Raw genomic sequence first — 18,668 nt, forward strand, 5'->3', positions numbered from 1 at the left:
AGAGAGAGAAAGAATCCCAAGCAGACTCCTCGCTGAGCTCAGAGCCCAATGAGGGGCTCTATCCCACTACCCTGAGGGGCTCCATCCCACTACCCTGAGATCACAACCTGAGCAGAAATTAAGTCAGACACTTAACCAACTGAGCCACCAAGTCCCCCTGGGGAAATTACTGTCTTAACCTAATCTTGCTTCCAAGTACTTCTGTTTCAGTTGGTGACTACTGCCTCAAGGCGCTAGGTAGATCTGACTGTGGCTAGAACTGTGGTTCTCAGCCTTGACTGCCATTGGAATCAATTGAGAAGGCTTAAAGGTTTCTGAAATCTAAATGTTATTTCTAGAAATTCTAATTGGTCCCAGCCTAGGTGCTAGGATTTCTAACTGTTCTAGCTGATTTTAATATACAACATAGGTTAGGAACTTCTGGTCCAGAATTCTCAAACTTTGGTATGAATCAGAATTTTATGTGAAGAGCTGGTTAAAAGGCTCCCAGTTTCTAATTCAGTAGATTCTATATGGGGCCAGAGAACTTGTATTTCTAACACGTTTCTAGGTGGAATGCTGATGCCGCTGGTCTGGAGACTGTGAGAATTGCTACTCTGGAAGTTACATGTTCCCTTTGGGAGCTGGTAATTTCAGTTAGAGAATCCTATTCCTGCTGTGAGGCCTGGGTGAGCATCCCTGCCAGAGTGGCCTGGTGATGCCTCAGTGCCTGTATCTTGTTGGCAGGGGAAATTTGGTCTGGAAATTCACAAACCTGGATAGTTCTTCTCAACCATTAACTAGAGCACAGATTACCATGAGATCTTGCTAATACAGGTTCTGATTCAATGGGTTTGGGGTAGGCCTGAGAATACACATTTCTAACAAGCTACCAGAGATGGTAGTGCTGACGCTGCTGGTCCATGGGCCACGCTGGGTGGCAGGGTACTGAGAGAATGTTTCTTATAGTTGCCTGATGATCCAAATAATGGGATGCTAACAATATGAGTTTTTAGTCTGAGTCCTACTAAATCAGACTATCTAGGGGAAACAGCCTAAATAAATGTCTATAACTTTGTTAAGCAGTTTATTAATTGAGAGGAGGTGAACTTATATTTGAAGTGAAAGGGAGTGATCATTTTAGAATTAAGAAATTTTAGGATTAAAAAAAATGTATTGAGCATTTGTGCCATGCTCTGTGCTAGATATAAACAGGACAGATGCATAGTCTCTGATCTCATGGGTCTTACATTTTAGAGAAGCAACAATAACCAAGTTTTTTTTTTTTTTTAAGATAATTTATGATAGTGACAACTGCTTTAAAGCACACAAAGCAGGGCCATGTGTCTTGAGTTCTGCAGCAAAGCAACCTTGGATAGGGTTTTCAGGAAAGGGCTTCTGAGGAAGAACCATCCTGTTCTTATCTTGCTTATGTGACAAGCATGGGGTGGGGAGAAGCAGAGGCGTTGAGGGTAGACTGAGCTTAGCTGATTGCCTGGCATTGAGGAGGATGGGAGCCACAGGTAGAGTGACTGAGTGATTTGATGATTTTGATACTTGCTCACACTTGGAAAACACTTCTAAACTCTATCTTACCAGCTATCAGAGAATAGTGTAATACTTGTTTTGAAAACATTCATCAATCCCCCATCACTGGTCCCTAGAGGAAGAATGTGGAAGTTGTTATATAGTCCCCTGGTGGCAAATAAAAATAAATTATCCTGAAAATCATTGGGATAAAATCGCAATCATTTCCCGCTAATTATTTAACTCTGCAGAAGTTGGAAAGTAACAAAAGGATCAAAAAATTATTTTCTACTTAGAGAATATTTCTTTAACTTTGAGACTTCTATGGCATAATAAATATTTTTGGAGTGGTTTTTGTGATTTTCCAGAAAGACTAAATGTATTATTAAAAGGAGAAAGAGAAGAGTCAAGAAATAAATTTTTTAAAAAAAGGAAGGAATTAGTGGGGTTTTTGGGGGGAGGAAGTGAGATCATGTTTTTAGCATTAAGTTACAAATTTGTTTTATGGCTATAATTTACATAGATAATAATTTTGAGAGCTTACTTTTTCTATATAAGCTGCATTCAAGAACTACCTAAATAGCAGAGGAAAATAAATAAGAAGAAATCTTGGGGCAGAGGCAGCTTTCACCTGTATTTTTTTTTTCAAGCTGTGAGCACTCCTTAATTACGAGTTAAAAAAAAAAAAAAACATTTAAGATTGGTAACATATGTTGTTGTCAGCATGTATTTAGCACCTGCAGAAATGAACATGAAAAATGTGACAGCGCATAGGTGGAACACCCACTGCGTTGACTGTGAACACTGTCAACAAATTTTACTTTGTTAATTTTTTCTTATTAAAAAAAAATCCAAGAAAAGAATTTAATAGTGCAGGTGTTCAGAGCATCACAGCAAAATGATATAATGAAGGGGGAGGTTATAAACCTTTAGCATGAAAGCCAGGGTCTGGATCTGTGGATCTTTAAGCTTTGCTTCTCACATAATTCCCTCTACTTCTCTTAAAAAAAAAAAAATCCTCTCTGCTCATTGGTCTTGACAGTCTCCATTGTCCTGCAAGACATTTCCCTCGGAAGGAAGGGTGAGAGGCAAAGTTGATCAGCTGACAGAGCAGACCAGGCATATTAAGCACCTTTTTCAGAGGGTGGAGACTGAGGTGTTTCTTCAACACCTGATTTTTAATAATGAAGTTGTGATAACTGTAGATAAGAGGTCCATAGCAGCCCCTTCCATAGCAAAGTTTCTAGGAGTGCAGGTTCCTCTTCTGAACTCTGTGGTCACTCTTACTGGGAGCAGAGACCATTTCACTTAACTGGCATTCCTGATGATATGGCTCTAGGCAGAGAGCAAGCCCTTGCAAGTACTTCCTAAATGATGCTGCAGTTGCTGTGTCCTCTTTGGATCTTACTGGTTCCATTGTAAAGTGAGAATCTTGCCAGTTGGTTGCCACGAACTCCCATCATTGATGATTTTATTTCCCAGTTCTACAAACCAAGTTCACTCAGCAAAAGTGGTCAATACGTTTCATTTGAAGAGACATTTCTCCCAAATGAATTTGCCTAGATGGAAAAGAAATACTGGTAGGTATGTCCATTTCTACTTTGAAAACTGAACTTTGGGAGTTTTCAAAGTATCCACAGGATCCTCCCCATTCTACCCCTCTCCTTCTACACTTTTGCATTGCCCTAACTACAGTTAATCTCTCCTTCTTATAGCTTATAAAAAGAAATCCATAAAACCAAAGTATACCAGAGACACAAAATAGAAGGATTTAGGTCAAGTTTAAGTTCAGCCAGGTCTGGTCCTAACCCCCCAGGCCCAGCAAAGGTTCTTGATTAAGTCAGGGCTCTGGCTGTGTGGTGTGGGAAATGTTTGCACTTCTCACAGCTGAGAGAAGACCCTGGAAATGATACGTTTTACACCTCTTAGATGAGACTCGGGAGCTAGAAAGCACTTCACTCCCATCCCTCTGGGATGAAGAATCTGTTTGCAGTAATCACTGGCAGTGTTGACAGAATGTTCAAAACCATCTGCTCAAGGGCAAGTGTTAACTCTATCAAATCCTAATATTTTAAGCACACTGATCCCCAGGCCCAGGAGACCTCCTGACAGAGCTCTCCCTGGGCTGTGTGTCAGCCTGCTGTCAATTATTCCACACTGCAAAAGAGCCTGATACACCAGCCAAAACTCAGTGAGGAGAGGCCTCTAGAATGAGAAATGCAGCATCAGAATCCACTTCATTCAAGTCTTGTTAGTTTATATAAATCTGAGGCTTTCTGATTATTTAATACAAGAGCTGCTTTGTAATATATGTATATCTTTTGCATTTAAATTTATTGTTTGCAAGTGGGCCTTTTGATTTTTTTAGGCCCCAACGTATTCCATCTTTAGTATGGGTTTTATAAATTTATCTAGATTTACTGCACACACATAATTGCATACAAATAGCATACAGACAGATCGATATCACTAGATTAAAATCCTTTGCCAAAATTACTTAGTGAAACAAAATTTAGCCAGTAGATTTTTGGTGTATTACTCTCACAGCACTTCTTACCAGCCATCAAGTTGTTCTGAATGGTCAGAATATTTATTTATTTGGTGTAAATATACTTTACCAGCACAATTGCTCCTCAGTGTTTCAGAATTAAAAGCATATAGTACTTTTTTTCCCCAAAAGCATATAGCAGTAAAAACATAAGAAAGCCTAATGAGCTGAAACCTTGCCTTCTTGCAGGAAGTCAATTTAAACTTCTGAGGACAGATCTGAACCATTTCCCCCACTAAGGATCCTACTGGAAAGGAAATGCACTGGCCAAACCATCTGTGCAAATGTCTCTCTACCTCTCATCCCTGTTGACATATTTCAGTAAATCTCATCTTACCTGCCATAATGGTTTAGAGGGATTAAAGGAAATACTGAGAAGAAATATAACACTAAGAAAAATTTCTCGGCCACAAACCCCCAAAAGTTCAAAGATGTCATTTCATTTTTAAATGCATGATATGGAGAATTTCATCCTATGCCACTTACTGTGACAGACCGTTGTAGGTTCTCAATAAATAATATACATTGAGTAAATGGACATAGATCTTGCTATACTATGGCACTAATATTAGTGGGATTTATGTTCTAGAATTATAAGAGAGTAATTGAGGGAATCCTGTGGTTACATTCACCACCACTACCGATTACATCTCCATAGCAAACAGTCACTGACAGTGTGCTACTATGTGCCAGGTATTTTAAACACATTATCTCGTTATTTAACTATATTAAATATATTAAATAAGCATTATTATTATTATTAGCCCCATTATGGAGATATGGAAACTGAGGCTTAGAGAACCAAATAGATTAGCCAAGATCACATAACTAGTAAGAAACAGAGTCCAGATTAGAACCTGAGCAGAAAGTTCCAAAGCTCATCTTCTTAACAAAATACTGAATCACCTCTCAAAGGGAGCTTTTTATTTTATTTTATTTTTTTCAAAGGGAACTTTTTAATATGCGCAAAATTCTTGGGGACCAAGTAGCATAGATAGGACTGCATGTTATCTTCTAGAATCCTTTTAAATGCCATTCACTTTATTGGTGACACATTTACTGAGAGCCAGAGGCAATATGGGTATAGGCCTCAGAGACTAGAACTCTTAACTTTGATATTTGCATATCCTTTTGAAAGTCTGGAGAAAGCTATGAAGCCTCATCCAAGAAAAATGCACAAAGACTTGCATACAAGTAGTTTTTTGGGGAAGGTGGGGGGGGGGTGTAAACTTTGGGTTTAGAACTTCTGGTATAGGCTTCCCTGTAATTAAACATGGCAAAACCTATACTGGACATTTAAAAAAAAATTCTAGGGTAGTACAAAGGGAATGTTTTGTAACTGCTTGGAGAAGTCAAGATAATTAATTTTAGAGTCCGTGCATTAAACAGTCAGACCCTACTGGTAGGGTCCCATCTCACCTAGTGCCTGAAAGCATTATATTTTCATAGTTCTATCTGAAGAGAACCTCTAAGACTTCTCATCTGACAGTTTCTGAGCCTGATTTTCATGAGATGATTCAGTATTTCTATGATTTTATATTTCTGCCATCTAGAGAACACTGTGTGTTGCTCTCAGCATTCAGTGTTTTGTTATAGTTCTCATTTTAACTGTGTATCTTTGTCTTTCAGTATGTGAGAGAGAAAGAGAGACAGAGGGAGAACACATAAATTTACTCAGAAGACTGGTTAGCAGAAGCCCTTAGATTACTGGGGCCCCTTGGGTCAGGTGCTTTAAGTTTTTGAGCTTCAGTTTCCTCATCTAAGCAAGAATACTTATTTCTCATGGTTATTTTAAAGGTTAGGTTCATGGGAAAAAAAATCAGTACCATATCAGACATTTTAAATGCTCAATGAATATTAATTCCTTACTCTGGTCTCTTCTCATCTTGGGTTTTTTATTTATGACTTTTGAAAAAGGAAGTAATCTTAGTTTCCTTGGTTTATAGGGAAAAAAGGGAAAGCAATGGTACATTCTAATAAAACTCATTGGAGAAAGATTCCCTGAAAATTATTTATGTTTGGATATTGTGCCTTTTGTGTTCATATTACTTGAGATGAGGCTACCCCCCAAAAATTTAAAATATCATCTCATAATTAAAATAATAGACTGTCATATTAGTTGCTACTTAAAGATTTTTAAAAGGTTGACTTTGCCTTATACCTATATCTTGAAGTCTAGCCTTTTGGAGTTCTTCTGAAATATGTAAAGTTCTATAGTGGTGCTCTTCCCCTCAATATGCTACCATTTATTCCTTCAAACATCTTTGTTGGGGCTGAAGTGCAGCACTGTCCTAGGTGCTGAAGAGACTGTCAGGAATTTAGACTCCATATAGACTGAAGATTAGGTAACCATGAACAATAATTTTTAAATATATATGTGTGTACAGATAGCAATTGTTTTATTTTTTTTTAAGCTATATATATATATTTTTAATTTTGATTTATTCATGATAGGCACACAGTGAGAGAGAGAGAGGCAGAGACACAGGCAGAGGGAGAAGCAGGCTCCATGCACCGAGAGCCTGACGTGGGATTCGATCCCGGATCTCCAGGATCGTGCCCTGGGCCAAAGGCAGGCGCCAAACCACTGCGCCACCCAGGGATCCCTGGATAGCAATTGTTTTAAAGAATGCTGTGTACCTCTGACAATAGAATTTAGAAATAGTATGTAAAGTACTCTCTAAAATTCTAGCTTTAAAAATTAAAGAAGATAATATATATAAAACATGCATTAATTGACAGTAGATCATAAAGCTCTATATTAATGCAAAGACTATCACTATCTTAATTTCCAGGACAATCCCCAGAAATAAAATGAGGATCTTTATAAGGTATGAGTGATTTTGTTCTTTGCTTATTTACAATATTAATAAGAAAATTAAATGTGTTTTATAAACAGTGACTTCCAAAAGTAGAGAGCATTCAGTGTATTCTAGGTGGCTAGGGGTTTTTTTGGAAAGGACTTCTGAGGATTGTTGTCATTCACTCTTATTCATGAACTGTGTTCTCATCTCTCCTTTCAAGAATCTGGATACTTGGTTATTTGGATTTTCCCAAATAGGAAGAGGAGGTATCATTCACCTCTGGGGGCTAGGAAGGAGAACTAGAGTCCCTGATACCACTTAGAAAAACAATAGTATTGGGCATTCCCAGCATTTTTCATGGTCAAGGCCTAATATAGATGAATGGCTTTACCCTTTGGGAAACAGGGAGACAATGGAAATTTGCCAGCAGGGGTATGTATCTTGGGTGGGCCTTGATCACAGATACCATGAATGCCCAAAAGGCAAATGGAAGATTGAAACGTATATTAAAATTTTCCACAGGCTATGATGGAAAAGGAAAATTACCTAACTCCCCCTTGGGAGTAAGCATCTTCCTCACTCTGTATAGATATTTAGGGAGTATTGCAAGCTGTGAGCTTCTCCGAGCACATCTAGTCTTTTGCATTTGGCTCTCTGAGCCCCTTCCCTCTGTAGCTCCATTCTTCCAGCTGCTTCTGTAAACTCTCCTCCATAGCATTTCATCCCCCATGGCTGTTCAAATGTGATTCCCCTGAGCCTCTCTTCCTCTCCAGCTGCATCTGTTCACCTCCCCTGCTGATCGATCCACTTCTTTAGCTCAGGGACAGCAAGAGGAAATGATTCCAGCAGCTAAACAGCCTTTATGCAGAGAGAATATTTAAATATTCTCAGTTTGCAAGATTTTCATTCACCTCATGCTATGATCAGAGGTTGATGGAGACAGTTTGGAGCTTCTCTCTGTTAGTAGAGACCTGGAGATTTTCAGAGATGAACGCCAAAATCTTGTCAACATTCCCTTCCATCCACCCCCTCCCAAAATACATACATATATACATACATATATATAAAAGAGAGGAAGGAAGGAAGGAAGCAAGGAAGGAAAGGGAGATAAAGAAAAAGAATGGAAATAAGATGAATGTCCAAGAATAAGACAATAGATAAGTATATATATACTTAAGAGAGTAGAAATACAAATTTTTTGATCAAATTCCTTTTTAAATAATGGTTCTCACATTCCATTTTCACCCTAACTTTGGATAAGACTCTAGCCAAATTAGAAACTGTTCTTAATATTTATCATTTCCAGTGAATGGAATTTAAAAATGTGTATTGAATTCTAAATGTTTATATCACTAAAAATTATCTTTTGTTATATAAAATGTATTTTCACAGGGGTATTTAATTTTTTTTTAATTTTTGGCTTTTTTGAATATTTATTTTTGCAAATTTAAACTGTTAGACATTGTTCAAGATAACCTGTCAGGTGGCCTTTTCCTGAGGACTAAATATAGTGATAGCCTAGCACAGTAAATACTCATTTATATATATATATATATATATATATATATATATATATATATATATGCATTATATAAATATATATGCATTTATTTCCTCCATGCATCTGTTTACATGTTTATCTTTTAATTAATTAGATGTTATCTCCCTATGTTGTTGTGATAGTTTCCTTATCTATTGTCTCATTCTTGGACATTCATCTTATTTCCATTCTTTTTATCTCCCTTTCCTTCCTTGCTTCCTTCCTCTCTTTTTTTATTTTAAAAATTACTTTCTATTCTTTTTTTTCTGTCTTTCTTCCAGGCTATCTTCCTTTATTTTTCCTTTGTTTTGTTACCCTAAAGAAATATTGAGAAGAACACTTTTTGCAGTCTTCCATTGTGATGTAATATCCCCAAATAAAATTTCTAGATCAAGGATCTGAGCAATGACTGTCTTGATTGCTTTTCTCTATGTTGAGCCACATTTTCACAATAATGTATACTCTTGTATATGCCAGGTTCTCCACAGTTGTGCCAATGTTGGGTTTTCTTATTTTTCATTTATTTTTGGAAGTTCAGTAAGTTTTTAATGGTACTTTGAAAATATCTTTTGTTCTGTTAGCAAGGTTATAGTTTTTCCATTTGATAATTTCGTATTTCAGTTTTCTTATATGTAAACTATCTTCTTATATTACTTATCCAGTGAAATCTGAGTAATGATACAATATAGTCCTTTCAAAATATCAGATATTTTGAATAGTAACCAGTAAATATTAATTGAATGACTATTTTGTGCTAGGCATTGTTCTAAGAACAATAGGAATCTGCAGATATAATAATAAATGATATGGTCTCTGGCTTCCAGGAGGTTTGAGAAATTTATATAGTAAAAGGGTAACAAGTATATACACAAAATGCATCATAATAACAGGTGTTGCAAAGGTGATACGTATTGGGTTCATTGGAGTCACATAGGAAATGGAATTATCAATGAAGCTGGGAATTAAAGAAAGCTCTTATCATGAAGGATTACAGAGGAAACTTTTACCAGTTACATTTGCCATTTGTTTTCTTTCTGATTCTCTTGAATCTGTGGCTCTTTTGATCGTTCATCAAAGCAACTCCATTGCTTTCATTTGCCTGGTAATACCACTGACTTCTATGACTCAGTAATTTACAACACATATGTCTGCATAATACAGCATCAAGGTACATATTACTATTATATGCATTTTATGGCTTAAGATGAAAATAGAATGGGATTAATGCTGAAGGGGACATAGTTGCTCATGTTTTGTTTATTTATTTGAATGCCCAGTTAATGGTCATGCATGGTCTCAAGTTTGAGGTTGATTCTCTCATGCCATAGGACTCTTATGTATTCCTACCAGGAAGTCCATGGGATGACCTCAGACCTTGTAGTGTCTAAGGAGCATAGTGGACTATGTGCTCTCCCACTCCACATGCACACACCTAAGGATTCATCTAATGCCCAAACCCTGATCTTTCTGGTATCAAAATCTTCATCTCTTTATGAATGATAGTAATGCAAAAAGGTCCTGAATTATGGAGAATGGAGTTTATCTAGTTTTTTCTTTTGCTGGCTTTAATAGATCAGTTTTTAGGGGTGGACCTATCATAGGTACTTAACTACTTCAATGCTTTGTTGACTGGTTGGGTTTAGCTTTTTTTTTTTTTTTTTTTTAAAAAGAGCCCATACTTACTTTTGTCATGGTGAGCCCTCAGCAATGTCCAGTAATACTAAGGTATCTTTGTACATTTTTATACACCCAGATTCCCAACTCCAGACCCCACTCCATTTGAGAGAATTGTTTTGACTCCAGGTGTTTGTATATCCACTAGAGGGCACTGTTTTGTCAGAGGCTGTTTCAGACTTTTGAATACCAAGATATACACCTTAACTTCATGGTCCATGTACAGCTTCCAAGTTTTCTATATTTGCTAGTGAGTGACTCTGAGCCTTCCATCACAACTATGCTTGTGAAAATAGAATCATGATATTAAATTATGGTTAAAAAGCAATTGTATTAAGATTAGATGGAAGCAAATATTACTTATCAATAAGACAAATATGTGTTTAATAACAGAAGGGCATATACTAAATAAGAATGGTCATATACATTTAAGTCACTGATTTTTTTTCAGATTTTTTACTAACCAATGCTAGAAGGGCAAAGAAAGTTTTCATTAAGTCTTCAATTTCATTTTTGCACTTACATAATAAACACATTATCCTGTGACTGGAGAAATTCCAAGCTAAACACATTATATCCAAATTCCAAAGGTAGCCTCCATGGAAATTTGTCTTGAATGCAAATGGCAGCATTGGGTCTGTTGCTATTTTTTAAAGCTAGAAAGGCTGCATTTTATGAAAAGTTTTTTTTCCTCCCTCCATCACTTCTAATCCCACAGAAATATCTTTAGGCAGAATCAAATGAGTTTCCTGGGCTTTAATGTCAAACAGCTCAAGTTTGCAAATATTTTCAACTTAGACGTGAATCAACACGGGGGATATGTGAGAAGACAAAGCTGTTTGCACTGTCAGTGCGCTTCCAAACACATCATTAACCCAGTGGTGACTCACAAGGCTCCACTGGAGCTGTCTAAGGAAGCTGCAAAAGAGGGAGAAGCCAACAGGGAAGGTATCTTTCCCAAGTTTAAAATCTTAACTCAAAACCACGTCCGGAATCAAAGGAGATGGTAGGGCCCAGTACCCTGTCAGGTATGATGGGACAAAACATAAACAAGAGCTCTTGGAGTGTTCTAACAAGAATCTTGTGATAATCTGTTAGTAAGGCCTCTTTCAAATTACACTTGAAAACTTAAAAGGGGGGGGGGGGGACTTTTTTTTTTTTTTTTTTTTTTTGGTGCCGGGCTGCAAAGTCATTTGTGAGTGTTTAATTAAGCTTACTTTGATTAAAAACGTAGGCTTAAATATCTGTTGATTTTGTGACAAGCTGTAGATGCTAATTGTCTTGATTGGTTTTATTTTGTATTCCCAGGACAACAGGATCATATATGCAGAACTGTGGTTGGGGAAAGGAACAAAAATAAAATTTTTAAAAAGAAACATGTATTTCTTATGTTAGCCAGATGTTATAAAATCCATTCATATAGGAGACATTAAGCCTGAGAAGAATTTGAAAGGCCTAGAAAAGAAATTGAAGTTCTGCTCCCTCAGAATTTACATCTAGCAGAAATCGATGATAGTTTTTTCATGAACTTTATTTGAAATTGAGAGCCTATCTAGCTTCCCACCCACAATCCCAACATTTGGGTATTTGTAAGTTACACTGTTTCTCTTAAATATTTTATTTCTTTTCTGGAGGGCCTTATAACTTTTAACAAGAGGAGAAACCATTTCTTTCCATCCATTTGATGTAGCAAATTATTTATGGAGCCAACATGTTGACACACTATAAACTGTAAAAAATGAGGCCTAATAAGGTTAATTGTCATCTGAACCTTCCTCTGTAGGCTGCAATCTGTGGGCTTTGATTGTTTCTCTGGGGGAAACTCTGCCCAGATGGCGAAGTCCTCAAGGCCCTGACCCACAAGAGGCCTGCAGAGATGGAGAACAAGGTGCTTCTCCACAGACTAATTAATTTACTAGTATAGCACCTGTTCCAGAATAGATAGGGCTGGAAGGGAAAGCAGTCCCTGGGCACAGTGGCAAGCTTGCGGGTAAATGGATTTCAGCTGATTATATTAAGCTGATGCTTTGATCATCTAAAGGCGTTAAAATGGAAATATGTTTTTTCTGGCTGTTGGCCTCTGTGAGTGTGGTTTGTGTTATTACTATAAATGTTGGGTAATAGAAAAGACTGTTTTAGAATTTCACCCATCTAAAAAGAATTTCCCATTTAAAAAGTGTGCAGTGTATTTGTCTATTTCTTTTTCCCATTTAGAAATGCATGTTGTCATAAAGCTGCACCTTTTAAACAATTCTGCTTACTTGTTTCCATTTTATTCCAGCCAAATTACTAGCTGGAAATCAAACACCAGCACAGATTCCTTTTAGCTAGAACATTTTATTATGTACTCACACCTTTAATTCAATGTGTGTAATTAGGCTTTAATCAGCTGAACACTATTTGTGAAAAATTATCAGACACTCCTTTAAATGAAATTCTGGTAAAGTCATGCTATTTAGGCTTTGGTGACTAGTTACTGGCACGAATAAATCCTTGAGTAAACAAGGCTTGGTAGTAAATGGATTTACAATGTGAGTCTTTCTGCACTCAATTTCACTTTATTGCCTCTTTGATTCCCAAAAGGATTAGAGGTAATTTTTCCAGTCCTTTAGATGCCATAAAACTGTTTCCCTTTCCAAATTAATGCTATGATCTTCCATGTAATGTGTTTGGCAAACACGAGGAATTTATAAGACCACTAGTCTTAGGTTGCATAGCAATGGAAATAAAAATATGGTGTCTTAGATGTCATGGCCTTACAGTGGGCAGCTTTCGCCAAGGTTTTGAAAGGTTAGTGGTTTAAAAATAGAGAAATATTTCTGCTCATATGGAAGACAGCCTAAAGAATGCTAATGCTTTGGCAAGTTAAATGATTTGAACTATTTCTATAACCACTGTGTGTTAAATTCTGACATTGCAACAGTGCTATTAACATTGTGATGGGTAAAATTGGGTCTTTTTTAAATGAAGATATCGCACAGAATATGAAAACAGAGCAAGCACACAGATTTAGCACATAATCCTAGGGCTTATTTCCAGATTGTCCTGTCTGGTTGTGTCCTTATAATCTTTGGAACTGTCCTGTGGAAGAAATTGAAAATTTCATGGCTGTTTTTCTTTGGTTTTTCTCTTCCAAAACTCCAAGAGCATTTTTTTTTTTTTTTTTTTTTTTTTTTTTTTTTTTTTTTATTGGTGTTCAATTTACTAACATACAGAATAACACCCAGTGCCCGTCACCCATTCACTCCCACCCCCTGCCCTCCTCCCCTTCTACCACCCCTAGTTCGTTTCCCAGAGTTAGCAGTCTTTACGTTCTGTCTCCCTTTCTGATATTTCCCACACATTTCTTCTCCCTTCCCTTATTTTCCCTTTCACTATTATTTATATTCCCCAAATGAATGAGAACATATAATGTTTGTCCTTCTCCGACTGACTTACTTCACTCAGCATAATACCCTCCAGTTCCATCCACGTTGAAGCAAATGGTGGGTATTTGTCATTTCTAATAGCTGAGTAATATTCCATTGTATACATAAACCACATCTTCTTTATCCATTCATCTTTCGTTGGACACCGAGGCTCCTTCCACAGTTTGGCTATCGTGGCCATTGCTGCTAGAAACATCGGGGTGCAGGTGTCCCGGCGTTTCATTGCATTTGTATCTTTGGGGTAAATCCCCAACAGTGCAATTGCTGGGTCGTAGGGCAGGTATATTTTTAACTGTTTGAGGAACCTCCACACAGTTTTCCAGAGTGGCTGCACCAGTTCACATTCCCACCAACAGTGTAAGAGGGTTCCCTTTTCTCCGCATCCTCTCCAACATTTGTTGTTTCCTGCCTTGTTAATTTTCCCCATTCTCACTGGTGTGAGGTGGTATCTCATTATGGTTTTGATTTGTATTTCCCTGATGGCAAGTGATGCAGAGCATTTTCTCATGTGCGTGTTGGCCATGTCTATGTCTTCCTCTGTGAGATTTCTGTTCATGTCTTTTGCCCATTTCATGATTGGATTGTTTGTTTCTTTGGTGTTGAGTTTAATAAGTTCTTTATAGATCTTGGAAACTAGCCCTTTATCTGATATGTCCTTTGCAAATATCTTCTCCCATTCTGTAGGTTGTCTTTGAGTTTTGTTGACTGTATCCTTTGCTGTGCAAAAGCTTCTTATCTTGATGAAGTCCCAATAGTTCATTTTTGCTTTTGTTTCTTTTGCCTTTGTGGATGTATCTTGCAAGAAGTTACTATGGCCGAGTTCAAAAAGGGTGTTGCCTGTGTTCTTCTCTAGGATTTTGATGGAATCTTGTCTCACATTTAGATCTTTCATCCATTTTGAGTTTATCTTTGTGTATGGTGAAAGAGAGTGGTCTAGTTTCATTCTTCTGCATGTGGATGTCCAATTTTCCCAGCACCATTTATTGAAGAGACTGTCTTTCTTCCAATGGATAGTCTTTCCTCCTTTATCGAATATTAGTTGCCCATAAAGTTCAGGGTCCACTTCTGGATTCTCTATTCTGTTCCACTGATCTATGTGTCTGTTTTTGTGCCAGTACCACACTGTCTTGATGACCACAGCTTTGTAGTACAACCTGAAATCTGGCATTGTGATGCCCCCAGATATGGTTTTCTTTTTTAAAATTCCCCTGGCTATTCGGGGTCTTTTCTGATTCCACACAAATCTTAAAATAATTTGTTCTAACTCTCTGAAGAAAGTCCATGGTATTTTGATAGGGATTGCATTAAACGTGTATATTGCCCTGGGTAACATTGACATTTTCACAATATTAATTCTGCCAATCCATGAGCATGGAATATTTTTCCATCTCTTTGTGTCTTCCTCAATTTCTTTCAGAAGTGTTCTATAGTTTTGAGGGTATAGATCCTTTACATCTTTGGTGAGGTTTATTCCTAGGTATCTTATGCTTTTGGGTGCAATTGTAAATGGGATTGACTCCTTAATTTCTCTTTCTTCAGTCTCATTGTTAGTGTATAGAAATGCCACTGACTTCTGGGCATTGATTTTGTATCCTGCCACGCTACCGAATTGCTGTATGAGTTCTAGCAATCTTGGGGTGGAGACTTTTGGGTTTTCTATGAAGGCATTCAAATTGGCAAAGAAGAAGTCAAACTCCAAGAGCATTTTAAAATTTTTTGTGTTAGTGGATTATTTTTCTGATATGCATTCCTTTTTTTAAAATAACAAAGTATAAAGATATAGTGTGAAAATAATAAATTCACTGTTATACCCTGATCCTGTCCTTCTCTCTGACCCCTTATTGACCAGTTCTTTGTGTGGCCCTCCAGAGGTGTTTTAATGATGCTTGGTATGAATGATAGGACATTTGGGTTGTTTCCAAGGGTCCGCTTCCAGAAGCAATGCTATTTTCATATCCCTGAGTATATATTTCTGGGCCAGTGGTGCAAATGCATCTCTAGTATATGTTCCTAGAAGTAAAATTAAAGGGTTTAGATTGCATGCACTTTGAATTTGGATAAATGTTAAGTTGTGCTCCAAGTATGATGTCGAAATATGACTATTTCTTCACAACCTGGTTTATTTTTCCCCCAACCTGAAAGTTAAGAATTGTATCTTATTATTTTAATTTGCATTTCTTTAATTATGAGGAAGGTTGAGTATCTTTTCAAATAATTAAAAACCACTTCATTTTCTTTTGATGTGAACAGCCTGTTCATGTCTTTTGCCAGTCTCTCTATTGGGCCATCAATATTATTCTTGGGGGGTTGAAGAGCTCTTTATGGAATAAGGAAATCAGCCATCTGTCTGCCAATGCACAGCATTTGTCATTGCAGTGGCATTTCCCTTCATATCTGTCATCTCTCATTTACCATGCCTTCTATTCCTCTTCTTTTATCATTGGCAGTGTGGATTTAGGGTTGCTTAATAACTCCTGGAAACTAGAAATGATAATGTCATGGGAAAGGGGTTAATTTAGGTGGTTTTCTAACTTTGACTTTTGATGAAGGAGGAGGAGAAGGACTGAAAGGGCAAAATTAAAAAGAGGGTGAAGAGACTTTAATGATTTGAAAGAGGAGCTTTTATACTGATGAGACCTTGAAAAAATAATGTTCATACAAAAAAAGCAGCAATTTATTTTACCCATAATTTTCTGCTTGCTTTTGCCACTACTACAACTATTTGTGTTGGAGTAAAATTTTTCTTTCTAGATGCTTTGACCATGAAGTCATATTTCTGTGTCTGGGACACCACAGCTTGTGGGCAGAAAATGGAAGTGATGGTAGTGCCATAAATTCAGTGCAATGACCTCGATCCTGGACGAAGTGGAGAGGGGAGAGAGAGCAGCAAGACTAACAGCTCTTGTTTAAGCACAAATAACTTTTAATGTTCAGCTCAATGTTGATGACAAAGTAAGAGACAGGTTTTAGATGTTATGGCTTTATCTCAAAATAAAATGTATTTGTGATGTCCTGAAGTACTGTTATCACTATTATCTTCAGAGTAATGGCTACAAACCTAGGCTCTGGAATACAGTGGTTCAGGTTTGAATCTTGGGTCTTTTAATTCTTGGCTGCATGTACTTTAAGTTCTCATCTATAAAATAGGGATGATAAATAATTTCATAGATTGTTATAAGGATAAAATGAGATAATGCATGTGCCGGCATAAGCTCTGTCAGTGTCAGTTCTGATTATTAGCTTTATTAATTATCAGAAAGTATTGATAAAATCTTACCTAAATTATGCTACACTCAACTGGTTTAAAGTAAGTGAATGGACATCTGTGAAACTTTCTTACCTGTGCTCACATATGTTACAATCTTCATTAAACCATAATTAAGTGGTTTCTGGGGGAAGTTACTTGTGGTATTTTTTCTCTCTTGAGAATCTTTATCCAAACCTGGTTTAAAGGTAAACACCGGATATTGTAATAGTGTTATCAGGATGAAGTTGGTTATGGCAAGGGGCCACAACTTGTATGCTTCTTACAAGTGAATATTGGCTGGCTTTTCCCACCTCAGTCCCCATTGCATTTATGTTTGCTAATGCTGTTCCTTCTGTTTGAAATGCTATTCCTGCCTTTACCATTCATGTGGAAACATATATATATGTTCTTCTATTTGTCAAGGAAATTGGTAGCTAAATTTTATTCTAAGTCACTTCTGCTAATGAACAAGAATAATGCAAAAGAACACTGCTAAATTGAGTATGACTATCCAGGATTATAAGGGAGACAAGTGTGTTTATTTATTAGTTTTAAGTGAATGACTTTCAATCACTCCAGTCAACATTTCTGATATGAATATTTCACGTGAAATGATTGCTATTGTGTTGGTTAGTTTTGCAAATCAGAACCTATTTGCAGAACACCATTAGGCCAATATATCTTATCATAATATTTGCCAGTACCGCAGGTTTTACAAATTAGTTATTGTGACTGTAGTTTTCTATTAACATGAATTTACTGATTAACTAATTTATTTACTTTATGAGAATTCATATAGCACAGCGTCAATGTTCCATGACTAAGAGTGAGTGCCTGGATTCTTGGTATTAAAAACAACCACCAGCCATTGTACTTTTTTTTCTTTCCTGGCTCTACATGCCCAGAGAGTGCCTTGAATATGAATTTTAAAAGCAAAACTAAACCCAGAGTTCCTAGAGTGATTATAAAATAGTCACTTAGGAAATTAATTAGTAACATTTACAGGCAAGATCCTGAATCAGATCTACTCAATTTATGAGGGGTCCTTCACGAATGACTGCAATTTCATCAGAGGAAGATCACTGGGATTGTAGTTCCTAAAAACGTCCTTTTTTTCTCTAAGATAAATGAAAATAGTGAACAAATGCCATTTCTATCTATCAAATAGGCAAAAGTTCCAATACTAGTAGTCAATTGTACAGAATGTAGTAAGATGGGGACCCTCATGAATGATTGGTAAAACTGCATTTCGATGCAACTTTTCCGGAAAAGTAATTTGGCAATACATATTAAGAAACTTCAAACAGATTTCTTGGTGAAATGGTTGATGGGGCACATGCATCTAGGTTCCTCTTGCTGCAGGTTCCAATTAAGTCCAACTAAATGGAATAGGAAAATAGATAAATATCAATAACTAAATTATACTACTAACATACTACTACTACTAATCTGATGGTAGAATCAGATAACAACAAAAAGTTGGAAAATGGATGAAAGAAGGATAAGGAAGGAGTAAAATATGCTATTTCTAATCTAATTCAGGAGTCTGTTAGATGCTCTTCCTTTAGGGGGAAAATTGTGTGCCTGTGTGTGTGTGCATGCGCACATGTGTGTGTGTGCGCATGTGTATGTGTGTGTGTTGAGCTTAAAGGTAAACACTAGTAAAACAAAGTAGGAAAAATGTTTTTTAGATTAGTAGAGAAACAAATGTAGGACAGACGTAACAAACGTGGTTCAAGATACAAAAATAGATAAATAAGAGAAAATAATAAAAATAAGACTATAATAGAGAAAATAATAAATAGAACATTTCAAACTTAACTTTAGAGATGTGGGCTATATGAATAATAAGACCAATGAAATGTTATAATTTGGTCAAAAAATTTTGAATGGTGGCTATAAAAGAGGGTGTAGCTAGCAA

General features: G+C 36.7%; 1 protein-coding gene across 4 annotated transcripts in view; it reads left to right on the forward strand.

The window, feature by feature from the left end:
* Positions 1-18,668, forward strand: part of LOC119867493 — a 680,463-nt gene that overhangs the window by 302,462 nt on the left and 359,333 nt on the right. Inside the window, exon 6 of one of the 4 annotated variants that reach the window (XM_038583469.1) lies at positions 16,252-16,471. The exons of the other annotated variants lie outside the window; for them this stretch is intronic. The gene's annotated coding sequence lies outside the window, so the exon portion shown is untranslated. Of the gene's footprint in view, positions 1-16,251; positions 16,472-18,668 lie in introns of those variants that run through there. 4 annotated transcript variants of the gene reach the window in all.

The sequence above is a fragment of the Canis lupus genome, chromosome 34, assembly GCF_011100685.1.
Source record: "Canis lupus familiaris isolate Mischka breed German Shepherd chromosome 34, alternate assembly UU_Cfam_GSD_1.0, whole genome shotgun sequence".
Taxonomy (NCBI): Eukaryota; Metazoa; Chordata; class Mammalia; order Carnivora; family Canidae; genus Canis; species Canis lupus.